Raw genomic sequence first — 14,233 nt, forward strand, 5'->3', positions numbered from 1 at the left:
TGAAACCCCACCTCTCATGCTTACTACTGGTGTGACTTTGGATAAGGTACTTCACTTGCCTAGGCCTCAGTTTCCTTATCTGTAAAAAGAAATGACTAGATTAGATGGCCTCTGAGGTCCATTGCAGCTGGAGTTCTATGATCCTCTGAACAGGGAAATAAGACCCACCATGTCTACCTAGCTCTACCTAGCCCCTCAGGGTTATTGAGAAGGAAGTTTATCACAGTGATCTGTTACTATTATTCTTTCATTCATTCAAGCATCAGAATTGCCACAACAAGGAGGAGCTATAGTCCCTTGATGCCGAAAGTCAGAGAGACGGCTCTGGCCTGGGTAGACTGTGGTCCTAACTGAGGAGAGCATTTCCCCTGTTCTCCTGTTGAGCTCCTGCAGTTGAATCATTGGGTCCCTCCATGAGGATTTCCTGAGAGGCTGTAGGCCATAGAAGGAGCCCGGGGATGGGAGATTCCAGATCCACCTGGAGGTTTTGGTCCTACCATATACTAGCTGAGTGACTTTGGCCATGCCACCTTACTTCTCAAGTGCAAAATTCCCCAGCTGGATAGCATAATCTCAAAGCCCCCTTCCAGTTCTGAGGATATGAGTCTCTACGGAGAGCCCAGCGCCAGGTCTAGTAAGTATACCCCCTAATTGAGATTGTATTAGTTAAAGGCAATGTTTGTAGTTTCTAAATGGCTCCCCTACCCCTTTGTAGCTAACATTGCCAAAGTTTTAGCCACTACACAATCTCACGAAGCCCACTCTCCCACAGAAGTAGATTCTAGATCTCTGGAAAGCATATAAGCGTTCCATGACTAGGAGCTGCTGAAGCCAGAGAACCTGATAGAGAAGAATTCCATTTGCCACCTTAATTCAAATTCTTTTTTGCCTGCAAATGTCCTAGTTTCCCTTTGGATCCTTATAAGAGATCCTTGGCTGATCTCAGATATTCATAACTTAGAAAAGGTTTTGGTCAAGGCTTGTGATTTCATCAATATGGGAATTTCACTTGAGGAAATCTCCCTTCGGTCACTGATGGAGAGCAAGTCCTCTGCAACTTGTCTTAGAGAGTTGCCTTATAAGCAAGCATTATAAGATTAGGTGACTCACCAATGGTCACATAGCTGTTCACTGGTAGGACTCAAATCCAGGTCTTCTTGACTCCAAGGCCAGTCTTCTATCCTCTTTGCCAAGGGTTCTTAACCTAAGCTCTGTAAACTTATTTGTTTGTTTATTTAAAGAAGATAGATTGGGGCAGCTAGGTGGTACCATGAGTAGAGCACCAACCCTGGAGTCAGGAGGTCCTGAGTTCAAATCTAGCTTCAGATGCTTACTAGCTGTGTGACCCTAAGCAAGTCACTTAATGCTGATTGCCTCAAAAAAAAAAAAAGATGATAGATAATTATATTTATTTCAATGTAATTGGTTTCCTTTGTAATCCTATGTATTTTGTGCATTTAAAAAGATTATTCTGTGGCTGGGGGGGGGGGGCGGGGGGGTGTCCATAGGTTTCACTAGACTGTCACCTCTCCACTATTCTGCCTTTCAGCTTGTAGTTAACTGAACAAATTCTGAATTAGGATTCAAGTTGGGAGATTTCTGTCTGGATCCATAGGATTTTTTGTTTGTTTGTTTGTTTGTTTGTTTTTGTTATTGATAATGTTGTTTATTTCCCCCTGTGCCTACACTATTAGAAGAGGTTAGGAAAATGGTCCCTGACCTAGGTAAAGTTAGAGGATTGCCTCACTCTGCTAATCTTTGAATTAACCAATTATGAGCACAATCTATTGGCAGAATCTGGAGGCAAGTCTCTGAGCACAGCTTTTGCCGGGCAGGGAATTAGGGGGTTGGACAATATACCTTTCCCATTTTTCACTTGCAGAAAGCCTGAGAAACAAGAATTCCAAACCCTCTGGGAGAGGGTTGAGATTTTTGTAAAACTCTTCGCCTTTGAAAAAGGCAGAAGCCCATTAAAGATTAAGACCATAAACCAAGCCCCTGAACACTTCTTAAAGTCTTTCAGAAAGGTCACAGGTATGGGGAGGTCAAAGTGATATCTTGTTCTCCTAAATATTTCAACATATAAACAGACTTTTGATTGCATTATCTGTGTCTCTCTCTTTTTTTTAATGGCTTTGAACTTTCCGACAGTGCAGGCCACTTGTGCTTTCTCAAACCAACAAAGGTTGGGCCAGCAGATAAGAATTCCTCTCCCCAGCTAAGGCCGAAACTTTCCTTTCATCTCACCTCTGCTGTGTACAGGCAGTGTTTGCTTAGTTTGGCCCTGCTAACAGCAGGGACCTTTAAAAAAAAATCCTCCCACTTATTAGGATCTTGCACCCAGTCTGCAAATAATCCAAGAAGAAAATGGAGATTTCTGCAAGAGGAACAGCTCAGGTTCATGCACTCAGAGGTAGCCTTCTTCTCTTTGCCACTTTCAGACAATTTTCTTTTTCTCCATTTCATGTTTGATGTAAACTTCTTAAAGGAGCCCCTGTTTATGGGATCATCATAATAGCTAGCACTCATATGGCACCTTGAAGGTTTTCATTAAGGGCTTCATACGGCAACCCATTGAATCTTCACAACCACGCCATGAGGTAGGTGCTATTATTGGCCCCATTTTACTCATGGGGAAACTGAGGCTGAGAAAGATTAAATAACATGACCAGGGTCATGTGGCTAGGGAACATTTGAGGTAAGATTTGAAATCTGGTCTTCCTGACCTCAGGCCTAGCACTCTATTCATTGAGCCATCTAAATCATAGTTAGAGCTAGAGGAAACTTATAAGTCATCAAATTCAACACCAATCTTTTTATTCACTTTATATGAAAGAATTGAGACTCAGAGAGGTTAAGAGGCTTCCCCAGGGTCACACAGCTAGAATGTCAGAGTCTAGATTTTAATGCAGTTCTTCCTGATGCTAGGTTAAACGCACCATCCTGCATGCCATTTAGTCTGCTTTATCCAATACCCCGGGAGCAGAGCTGGGGTTGGGAGATTGGAGGACAGAGATTTTTAAAACAGAATGAACAACTTTCTGCAAATGAACCCTCACTTTATACTCTCAAATTGGCTGAATAGTTGAGATGCTAGGGCAAAAGAGTACTCATTATATCTAAGTTTTCCCTTACCCCTCCCCACCATCTGCACAAGAGTGTTGGGTGAGAAGTAAATAGAAAGTCCAACCTTGAGTCAAGAAGAGCTGAATTCAAGACCTACTTCTAACATACTGGCCGTGAGACCCTAGGAAGGTCACAACCTCTCAGAGCTCCAGGTAACACTCTAAATTGCTGAGCAGGTAGGTGCTAATCTGGATTGATAGAGGGAATTTCCTCACCAGGAACTTCCGAAACTGATGAAATCCTAAGTCCAAACCAAAAATGAAAAGTAAAAGTTTTCTGATACAGGGCAAATGGATCTTTTGAGCCTCATTTCAAAGGTTTTGCTCTTTAACTAACAGACATAGAACATGCCCTGATGGGGGCAGTATAGTGGGATGTGAATTGGCTTGGTACTCACAGGTTCTGGGTTTAAATCTCAGCTCTTCATACCTTGACCTTGGACAAATCACTTTCTCTCGGTGAGTCTCAGTTTTCCTATCTATAAAAAGAGAAGATGGACCATCTGTGACATCAAATGCATGGCTTGCAAGCCAAAACCCCTGAGTGCTACCGAACCAGATTAAAATGTAATTGGGAAACTTTTAACAAAATAAATTATAAAGACACCTCTGGGCCCTAAATGATCTCTACAGTCCCTTCCAAAACCTCAAGTTCTTACAAGTTTTCTATCCTGTCTATCCTCTCCCATGAAGAGGGTGCCAATTTCCTCATCTTGTGGCTCAACCTTCAATCTGTTCATTCCCCGTATGAATTAGGATCATAGGCTAAGACGGGAATAGAACCTCAAAAGTCATAGATTCCAATCTTCTCATTTTACAGATGAAAAAACTAAGACTGAAAGAAGTTAGATCACTCAGCCAATAAGTGATTGAGGCAGTATTTGAATGGTCTTGAAGACTCCAGGTCCAGCACTCTCTCCACTACTCCATGAATCCAGAATGTCATTCATTCTATGCTCATCACACCCAGGAGGGCTGTGAAGTGATATCATGCAACACCATCTTCATCTATATTTCAGAATTCAAAGGGTGACAGGTTCTCCTCTTGCAGTAACACTTCAAATGTAAGGGAGAATTTTAATTGTACTGATCAAAGGAAATATCAGACCCATAAGAAAGGAGTTGTGGGTGTCAACATGGAAGCTGCTGTTTTGCTATCATCCCCTTAAGAAAATAATATCTAATGGTAGATGTAAACAGGGGGACCAATCGAACAGTCCTAGTTTATCCACGCTGTGTCAGTATGTTAGGATTTCATAAAGTGAAGTCATTTCGTAATTGAAACCAGTTTCATAAACTAAAAGACCTCTCCAGTCACCTTTCTAAGACTCAGGTTGGACTTTTGGGGGCCCTTAATTAGGATAATAGATCTTTGATCTTCATAAGAATGAATAATTCACTTACAAAATAAGGCCACCATTGAACTGGTCTCCCAGGTGTTGCATAGAGCTGCTTATTTGCAGCAACTAATCCTTTCTGAGAAGGAGAAATAAAAATGGGGAGGGGGGTTTTGGCATACAAAGAGGGGAGACGTTGGTACCTATAAAACACCTGGCTCAATCAATTTCAGAAACCAACTTTTATCAACTCACAAGCACTAGTCATTAAATTTTCAGTGTGAGTGTTGACACCAGGAGATCTTGAAATGTTTTGTTCATTGTCTAGGCTTAAGAAAATGGTGGAGAAAATGTTCAGAATGCAGACTAAATTTTAAAATGGGTCATGCATACATTCCCCCAGCATCTTCCAGAATTGGTTGTTAAACATTTACTAACACACTCCTGAATCACTGCCTCTAAAAGTAGAGGAGAAAAGTCAATGCTTCTCATCAGATCTATAACTGGAAGGAACCTTGGAGATCATCTAATCCAGCCTACTTTTTTTTTTAAAACAAATAAGGAACTGAAGTCTAGAACAGTAAACTGACTTTACACAGGTAATAAACTGACTTTTCTTGGGTTACTCTGCTAACAAGCAGAACTGGGATTTGAATTCCTATGTAGGAACTCAGGAGAAAAAAGAAGGTGTTCAAAGGACAAGTGACTAGAGGATAGAGGAGATTTCCATAGCCATGGCGGAAATAAGTCTAAAGGAAGATGAATATGAAATGGAAGAACAAAGGCAAACTGTCCACTCACATAGCCCTCACCCAAGTGTAGGCTTTTAGAGCCTCTGGACTATTGCAATGGTTTTCTGGTTGGCCTCCCCACTCCAATCCATCCTTCACTCAGCTGCCAAAGTGATTTTCCTAAAGGGTGCATCTGACCGTGTAACCCCCCCCCCCACCTCTTGTTAATAAAAGCTCCAGTTGCTTTCTATTACCACCAGGATCAAATAGAAAATTCTCTGTTCAACTTTTAAAGCATTTCACAACCTGGCCTCTTCTGGCCCTTAAGGTCTTCTTATTCATGTCAACAATCCAATGTCACTGGCCTTCTGACTGCTCCTGGTATCCCACCTCCAGACTCCTTGCCTTTTCACTGGCTATCTTTCATGCCTGACACTCTCTCCCTCACCTTTGCCTCCTAGTTTGCCTTGCTGTCTTCAGGTCTTAACTCAAATCTCACCTTCTGCAAGAGGTCTTTCCTTCCCATTGTCTCATCCCCTACCTACTCCTAGTTCCTTTCCTCTCCTTTACTCTGTATATGTAGCTGTTTATATGTTCTCCTCTCCACTAGAATGTGGTCTCCTTGAAGGAAGGACCATGGTTTTTTTGTTTTGTTTTGTTTTGTTTTGTTTTCCATTCTCTGCCTCCCTAGCACTTACTTTAGTCTCTGGAATATAGTAAATGTTAAATAAATGCTTGTGCATTGACTGACTAACGTGGTTTAGAAAAAAAAACAAGGCAAATGGTTGAGGATACAAGAAGACTCAGGGAAGATTTCCTGAGGGATGTGCCTTTTGAACAGGGCTAGCAGAGTATTCATTCATTCATTTATTCCTTCAACAAGCATTTATTAAATGCCTACTGTGTGCCACCCACTGTTCTAGGTCCTAGGGATGCAGGAAAAAGAAAAAAGTGCCTGTTCCAAAAGAACTTAAATTTCATTCAACTTTCTAGAGAGGGGGTAGACACCCCATCATTGAAGGAATTCAAGTAGAGGCTGGACATCTACTAGTAAGGTATGTTGTAGTGGGAATTCATTTCAGGTCGGGCTAGACCAGTAGTCCTTTTCTGTGTTGTAGAACTCTTTGTCAGTCAAGTGAAGCCTTCTCAAAATGATGCCTGTTGCCCACATTCACAATTAAAAGAAACACTAAATTTCATGTAAAGATTAATATAAATGAAGATGTATTCTTTATTGTATTGCATTGCATTGTATTGCATCATATCATATTGTATTGCTATCCAAGTTCATGGACTTCCTTGGAATCTGTCTACCAACCTCCAAGCGGAGCAGATGTTTTTTGAGATTTTTTTTATAATTCTCGAATTCTGTGAGTCTATTATTCTATTTGGGGAAGACAACATGCCTGCAGAAGATTAAATACATGATAGATACAAAGTAGTTACACAGCTATTTGGGGGCTGAGAATACCAGAAACTAGGAGGAACCGGATAGGTTTCCTATAGAAGGAAACACCTGAGCTGAGGTTTCCACAAAGTGGAAGGGAGGCAATGCGAAAGTTACATCTCCAATTAATGCTCTCTCTCCCAATGGATAGTACACCTCAGGATTCTAGGGGCAAACGGGATGTTTTGAAGTTACTGTTCTACTGTTAGATCTTAATAAATGTCCTTGCTTTAAGAAAATGTCATCTTCCGGCTATTAAAGGTAAATTCACCAGGGTTTTTCATGAGCTGTAGTTTGGGAGTACCCTCTGGACCTGGGAGAATTGTCCTTCTGGGGGACTCCAACTTCAAGTGTGAGTGAAAAGAGAGGTAACTCCCAAAGAAGGTCCCATATCACCATCCCCATTTTATAGATGAGGAAACCGAGGCTCAGAGAAATGAATTGATCTGCCTAAAGCCACACAACTGGCAAGTATTTGAGCAAAGATTTGAACCCATGTCCCCTAACTCTAAGCTGAATACCCTTTCTATTATGAGGTGTTATTTTACTGATGTTACCTACAAATTCCTGAGAGGTTTAGATGAGATCTCCCGCACTGGACGATTTTGTCTCAGTCAGTAGTGGCAGTCTAGGCTCAGCGTAGTGCTTTGTGTTAAAGTACTGCCCTTATGACTCTTAAGAGCTCTGACCAGTCAGCTTTTAGTTGACTTCATCAGTGGTCAAATGTGCTTGTGTCCGTGTATACTAGCACACTCACACTTCAAAGTGACTATAAATTGTTTAGTAAATAACTCATGATTAAACAGATCTTTTCATCTTGAGCAGCACAAACACCACTTGTCCAAATCTCCCTGGGACTTGCTCATCACAAGCATGTGGTTGGCTATCACACCTACACAATCAACTTATTCACAAAAAAATGTGAGTTCCTTGATGACTGGAGCCAGTGTTTTTGCCTTTCTTTGTGTTCCCAGTGCTTATCACAGTGCCTGGCACAGAATAAGCATTTAATAAGTGCTTGTTGATTGAATGATTGCTAGATACAAGTCAACATGCATTTATTAAGCACCTATTATGTATGTGCGTGGCATTGAGCTAAGTGCTGGTGATACAAAGGTCCAGGTCTCAAGGAACTCACAGTCTAATGGGGGAGACAACATGAAAACAACTATGTACAAACGAGCTAGATTCAGGATAAATTGGGGATGATCTCAGAAGAAAGGAACTAGCATTACCATGGATTGGGAAAAGCTTCTTGCAGAAGGTGGGATTTTAACTGAGACTTGAAGGCAGTCAGGAAAGCCAGGAGGCAGAGATGAGAAGGGAGAAGGTATGGGGGACAGCCAGGAAAAATGTTCAGAATTAGAAGATGACATGCCTTTTGTGAGGAACAGCAAAGAGGCCAGTGTCATTGGATCTTAGACTATGTGGAAGGAAGTAAAGTATGAGAAGAATGGAAAGGTACAAAGAACCCAGATTGTGAAAAGCTTTAAAAGCTAAATAGACAATTTTATATTTGATCCTGGAGGCAACAAGGAGCCATTTTAGTTTATTGACTAGGATGGTGGCATGGACAGACCTGTAGTTTAGGCGCTTTGACATCTGAGTGGAGGATGGACTTCAGTAGGAAGAGATTTGAGATAGGGAGACCAATCTGCTATTACAATAGTCCAGGTGTGAGGTGATGGGAGATGGTACGCAGGTGGTGGTAGGAGAAGAGAGAAGGGGAGATATGTGAAATATGTAAGTTACAAAGGTCGAAAAGTAGACTTGCTCGGACTTGTCAGCTGATTGGAAAAGGGTGGATGGGGTGTTGTGAAAGAGGGTGAGGAGTTGAGGATGATACCTAGACTACGAGCCTAGGTGACTAAGAGATTTGTGGTGCCCTTGTCAGCAATAGAGAAGTTAAGAAGAGGAGAGGTTTGGGGGGAAAGATAATGAGTTCAGTTGGGACATGTTAAGTTTCAGGTATACATGGGACATCCAGTTCAAGATGTCCAATGGGCACTTAGAGATATGAAATTGTGGTCAGTAGAGGCCTTAGGACTGAATAAATAGATCTACAGAGAACGATATTAGAATAAGAACGATCTACAGAGAATTGATATTGGAATCCATACATGCTTCTTGATTTGACTTTCTCTTTACAAATTCAAGATGGAATCACATATCAAAAGTGCTCACCTATAAGACATTCAAAGAAGTTAAAAGGAGTGGAGATTTAATTATATTTTCTCCTTGAAGATTATGAGCACTAGGGAAATAACATAGGAGCATAAATTTAGAGCTGGCTGAGACCTCTGAAACCTTCTAGTACAAGTCCCTCATTTTACAGATGAGGAACAGAGGCCAAGAGAGGTCAGATGATTTGCTCGAGGTCACACAGGTAATAAGCAGCAGAGTCAGAATTTGAACACAGACCCCTTTATTCCAAATCCAAAACACTTTCCACTTTACCACACTGCCTCTTGAAGGTTGGGTTGGGGCTGGAAGAGGTAGGACTAGGGGGCAGGGAGGATCTAAGAAGAAAGGAGGGTCAAACTGTTGAAACTGATAGGCATCCTTCCTCCTACTGTTTCCTTAACATCTCTGCTGACCACCAGGTCCCTCACTGTCTCTTAGGGCTAAGGCCTCACTGACTGCCTCTTTTAGCCTTTATTTTCTCTACCAAGAGTGTTCCATGGCCCGAACAGAACCCATTATATTTATTTCAGTTGCTCTCCAAAGAGGGCAGACTCCTTATTATAGACTCAGTAAATGCTTCTCTCTCCTCTGCTCTGTGGGGAGAATGGCCAACCTGATCAATAGCTCAGAACTTTAATTTTTCTCATATAGCTGAGGCTTAGACGTTTGAGCAAAAAAAAAAAAAGTAAAAGAAAGGAAGGGGGAAAAAAGAAAGACCTTAAAACAGTCTAGTTATGATTTTTCTTTGCCTTGAGGAGTGCATGATGTTTCTCCAATTTTGGCTTGAGTTATACTTGATGCAAACATCAACTATAAATGGGTCAGGCAGTCATTAAAGTGAACAGTTGGCCACATTTGTGCTAACTCTGGTCTTTTTGTTTTTGCCAGAGGAAAAAAAATTCTAATTTCTATCAGTCTAAATTGTGCTGGGCGGCATTATCAGCTGGAAAGACCCCTCTGATTTGACAGGCCCCACTGTATGATGATTAATTACTTCTCGGCTTCATTGGACTTTTCTAATTTCCTTTTGCCACTGGCGGTAGGCATCGTGCGATAAAGTACTGCCCTTATTACTTTGTGCAAAGGAAAATGTCTATTACTGCTTCATCCTACAAGTGCACAGAATAAAGAGACAGCTAACCAGGAAACTTGCAAGATCCCTCTGTCTCTCTTCCACCCTCCCTGGCTTTCTTCCCTGACTGCTCCCAGACAGGGGTTACCGAGCACTGTTTCCTGTCAAAATAAGAAGATAAAATCATAAGCTCGATCAGAGTACTTGACATTTGGAAATTTGTATAATGATTTCATGGTCCTTAATCCTCTAGCTCCACACAAATCCTCTTCCAAATGCAAACACAGCTAAAATTTTATACTGAAGGAAAAAAAAAGGAAGAGCAGTCTTAATTTTCCTGCTAATTTCATCACACATTAAAGATAAAATAGTAGAAAAGCCACAGTTTTGTGATTGAATTTGGGAAATTACATTTTTTTAGAAGCCTATAATAAATATCCAAACTATTTCTCATAAGTGACACCTACCACTGCACTGGAAGGCTTGGGCAGTCAATGCCTGATGCATTTTTCCAGGCCCAAATGATCAGAAAGGCTGGTCCCCAATTCTGCCTTAATGGACAATTAAGACTTTACAGAAGATCTATTTGTTTTCTTGGAGAGGAGAGATAGGAAGGCATAAAGGAGACCGCTTTTTCAGCCCCTTCTGCTAGTTAATCCTCAAGGCTGAGCTGATATTGAACACTCAGGTATTCCTGGAGACTTATTTGCTGAGGCTTATTCAGAAAAAGCCCCTTTGATCAGGTCATTTCTGCATTTTGATATGTCGCCTAGCTGCCCGTCCTGCTGGTGATTTTAATGGGGGAATTATAGCAAAAACCAGAGCGCAAATGGCAGGGCAAGAGACAAGCTGGGAAGCAGGAAGGCAACAGAGTTGAGCTCAGATCTGGAAGTCCAAAGGACTGAATTTTTATCTCAGCTCTGCCACTGTCCTCTATGTAACCTTAGGGGAAGAAAAATCATTCAACTTCTCTGCACCTCAGTTTCCCCATTTGTGAAAGACAGTTTGGTTTCAGAGTCTCATCATGGCATGAAGTGGCCTTGGATTCTAGAAGGCAAGGGAGGGTGGGAGCACATCTGTCAGTGACGCCCAGGCTAAGCCAGTGCAAAACAGCAACTTGAGGGAGAATTAGCAATCATCACCAACATCACAATCCACATCATCTTGCATTTCTATGGTACCTTCCAGAAGTTTACAATGCACTTTACATATGCTATCTCACTTGACCCTGGAAACAATCCTGTGAGGTATGTGATTTTATTTTGCTGTTGAGGAAACTGAGGCATAAAGAGGTTATGTGACTTGCCTGGGGTCATGCAGCTAGGTATCTGAGGCAGGGTTCTAACTCACATCTTCCTGATTTCCACAAAAGCACTATCCATTGCGCCTCCCAGCTGATTTTAAAGTGATGAAGTGCTTTGGCCAAAAGTACTTATGAATTTTGGTTGCTAAGAGGTGAAGGAGCTGTGACCATCTATGGTGGAGATGAACACCTTCCCTTTGGGGATTTGCCTCAGCCTGGAATACCTCCTTACCTAAATGATAGATCACTAATCTAGCACTGGGAGTGACCTCAAAGATCATCTAGTATGACCCTTTCATTTTACAGATGAGAAAATGTGACTCCAAATGTGTTAAGGAACTTGTCCCAGGTCCTATGATGACTCCAAAGCCAGTGCTCTTCCCATTGGTCCACCGTACCTTCTTTTCTGCTACCTCTTCTATCTCTACTTTCTTTCAAAGCTCAGCTCAAAAACTGGTCCCAAAATGAGGCCTGTCCTTGACCTGCCTAGCTGCTAGTTCCTCCCTCCCCCCCCAAAAAAATTATCTAATATTTATTATCTTCATATGCTGGTGTGATTTTTATCCTGGATAAATGTAAGTCCCATGAGACCGGGAACCTTTTTCATTTCATCTTTGTATCTCTAGTACCTAGCATAGTACTAGGCACAAAGCAGGCACTTAATAAATATATATGCATATATGTGTGTGTGTATATATGTGTGTATGTATTGCTTTGACTCTGATACAAAACTATATTATAAATTGTCCTTTCAGGAAAGATGAATAAAAAGAAAAGAAATGTCACTCTGACTCAGTCCTGTATTCTTTTCAATGAAAGGATGTAAGCAAAAAGGTAGTTTGTGAAAGAAAGGGATCCATGAAGTACTTTTCATGAAGTCAGCTTCAAAAGGTTGGCGATGGGTCCCAAACATTCTTAATGGGCCTTTATAGGTTTACCATCCACCCACAAGCTTATATAGAAACCAAGGAATGGCAACATAGGAAATATTTAATTCAATTCAACCACTTATTAAATGCCTACTGTGTACAAGGCCCTGGGGACACAAAGACAAGAAAAGACGAAGTCCTTGTCCTCAAGGAGGTGAAATTTTACTCCTGGAATACAACACAACCCCAAGTAAATGAATACGAGGTTATCTGAGAAGAGAGAGAGGATTTACAACTGGAAAGTTGGGGAAGGCCTCACAGAGGAGCTGAGCTGAGCCTTGAAGGAACCTCAGAGGGCTCTCAGTCTTCTCTGTCCTGCAGGCAGCTGCTTTGCCCCTCACCCTCTGAGAATGTACACCTGTTCCAAGTTCATCTCTGCCCCTGCCCTTGTGAGGAACAGCTCTGAGCCACTGAGTCAACAGTTATCAGCAATGGTACTAAAGGGCCAGAGGTCTGAAAAGATGAGAACCTTGGCATCTTGGCAACCTCAGGTCCCTGCCCTTACTTGTCTTCAGATGTGGCTTCCAAACTAGCTCCATCTCAAGGGCCATTGACACAGTAGCCAAGTTCATCAGGGCTAGGACTGCCACCATGGGGGTGATGGGCTCCAGAGCTAGGATTGGCAGGCACTATATTTGGAAGTCTCATCATTGGTTATGCCAGGATCCTCTCCTTGAAGAAGCAGCTCTTCTCCTATGCCATCCTAGACTTTGCCTCATCAGAGGACATAGGGCTCTTTTGTTTGATGGTGGCCTTCCTCATCCTCTTCGCCTTTTGAAGGAGCCATTCCTACAACGTTCCTCCTCTTCTTTCTGGTCCTTCTGTGTCTCATCCAGGCTGCATGTACCTTCTCCTCCATCTTCCTAGGCAGCCCTGGGGAAAACCACCAGCTCAGGGTGTCACAGAAAGAAGACAAATAAATGTTGTATTAATAAGCGGGGGGGGGGGAGGAATAGAACATCATGGGATCATAGATTTAGAGCCGGAAGGAATTGTAGAGGTCATCTAGCTCAATACCTCCATTTTTCAGAGGAGAAAACTGAGTTCCAGAAAGACTTTTCTAAGGTCACACAAGTAGTAGATGACAGAGCTAGAATTTCAATCCAGGTCTTCAGTCTCTAAAGCTAGCAACCCTTCCATTGCACTGCTATGAAGAGGATTCTGAAAGACAGATATGAGGAGACAGCACATTGCAGTCATGAAGATCCACCAATGAGAAGGCATGGAATGCTAAGTCTAGGGAACAGCCAGTGGTTTAGTCTGGTTGGGATGTGGAGTACCTGAGCAGTAGTAATGTGAGGCAGACTAGAAAAGGACTTGGAATACCAGACTGAGGAGTTTGCATTTTATCTTAGAGGCAACAGGAAGCTACTGAAGGCTTTTGGACGAGGGAGTGACATAGGCCAGACCTCTACCTTGGGAAGTTATTGTAGCAGCAGTGGGGAGGATAGATGGGAAAGAAGAGTGACTGAAAACCAAGAGACCAATCAACAGTTACTGGTGAGAAGTGATGAGGGCCTGTTGCCCTCAAGGTAGCTGTCAAGGAGATGGGGAGAAGGAGATGGAGAGGCAGCATAAACAAAACTTGACCATTTAAATATGGGCAATGTCGATATGACCAGATTGCGGGGAGGAAGAGAAGGAAAGGGAAAATTGCTCTCCATAGAAATGGAGAAGTTTGGATAGGGGAATGTATTTGGTTCAATTTTGGACACATTGAGTTTGATATACTGATGAAACATCCAAATGAATGACTGACAGGTCAATATTCAGTGAATACCAGTGGCCAGCACCCCAAGTCTTGACGTATTGAAAAGCTCACACTAGCTACTCCCTTAGAGACTTGTCAGATAATGTGGTCACTGTTCCTATTGAAAGAGTCAGGAGTCAGTGCTCAGGATACACTACTTCCTCTCACAAGTATGCCTGGAAAAGAAGTCAACACTCGGCATACAATTGTTGAAAGGTTGCCAACCCCTGTTCTAAGCCCTTCATGAACCAGTTCATATTTTTAGCTTCTAAATGTTATAGATATGAGCAAGATGTTCCATTGGGTATTCACCATCTTTGGCAGGCCATATGACTGTGATGATGGCTTAAGGTAA

At 42.1% G+C, this 14,233-nt stretch overlaps 1 pseudogene; it reads left to right on the top strand.

Moving 5' to 3' along the window:
* The first annotated feature begins 600 nt into the window (after positions 1–600).
* On the top strand, positions 601–12,906 carry LOC114048436 (annotated as a pseudogene).
* The last annotated feature ends 1,327 nt before the right edge of the window (positions 12,907–14,233 follow it).

Source organism: Vombatus ursinus, unplaced genomic scaffold (assembly GCF_900497805.2).
Source record: "Vombatus ursinus unplaced genomic scaffold, bare-nosed wombat genome assembly UNPS02014793.1, whole genome shotgun sequence".
NCBI lineage: Eukaryota > Metazoa > Chordata > Mammalia > Diprotodontia > Vombatidae > Vombatus > Vombatus ursinus.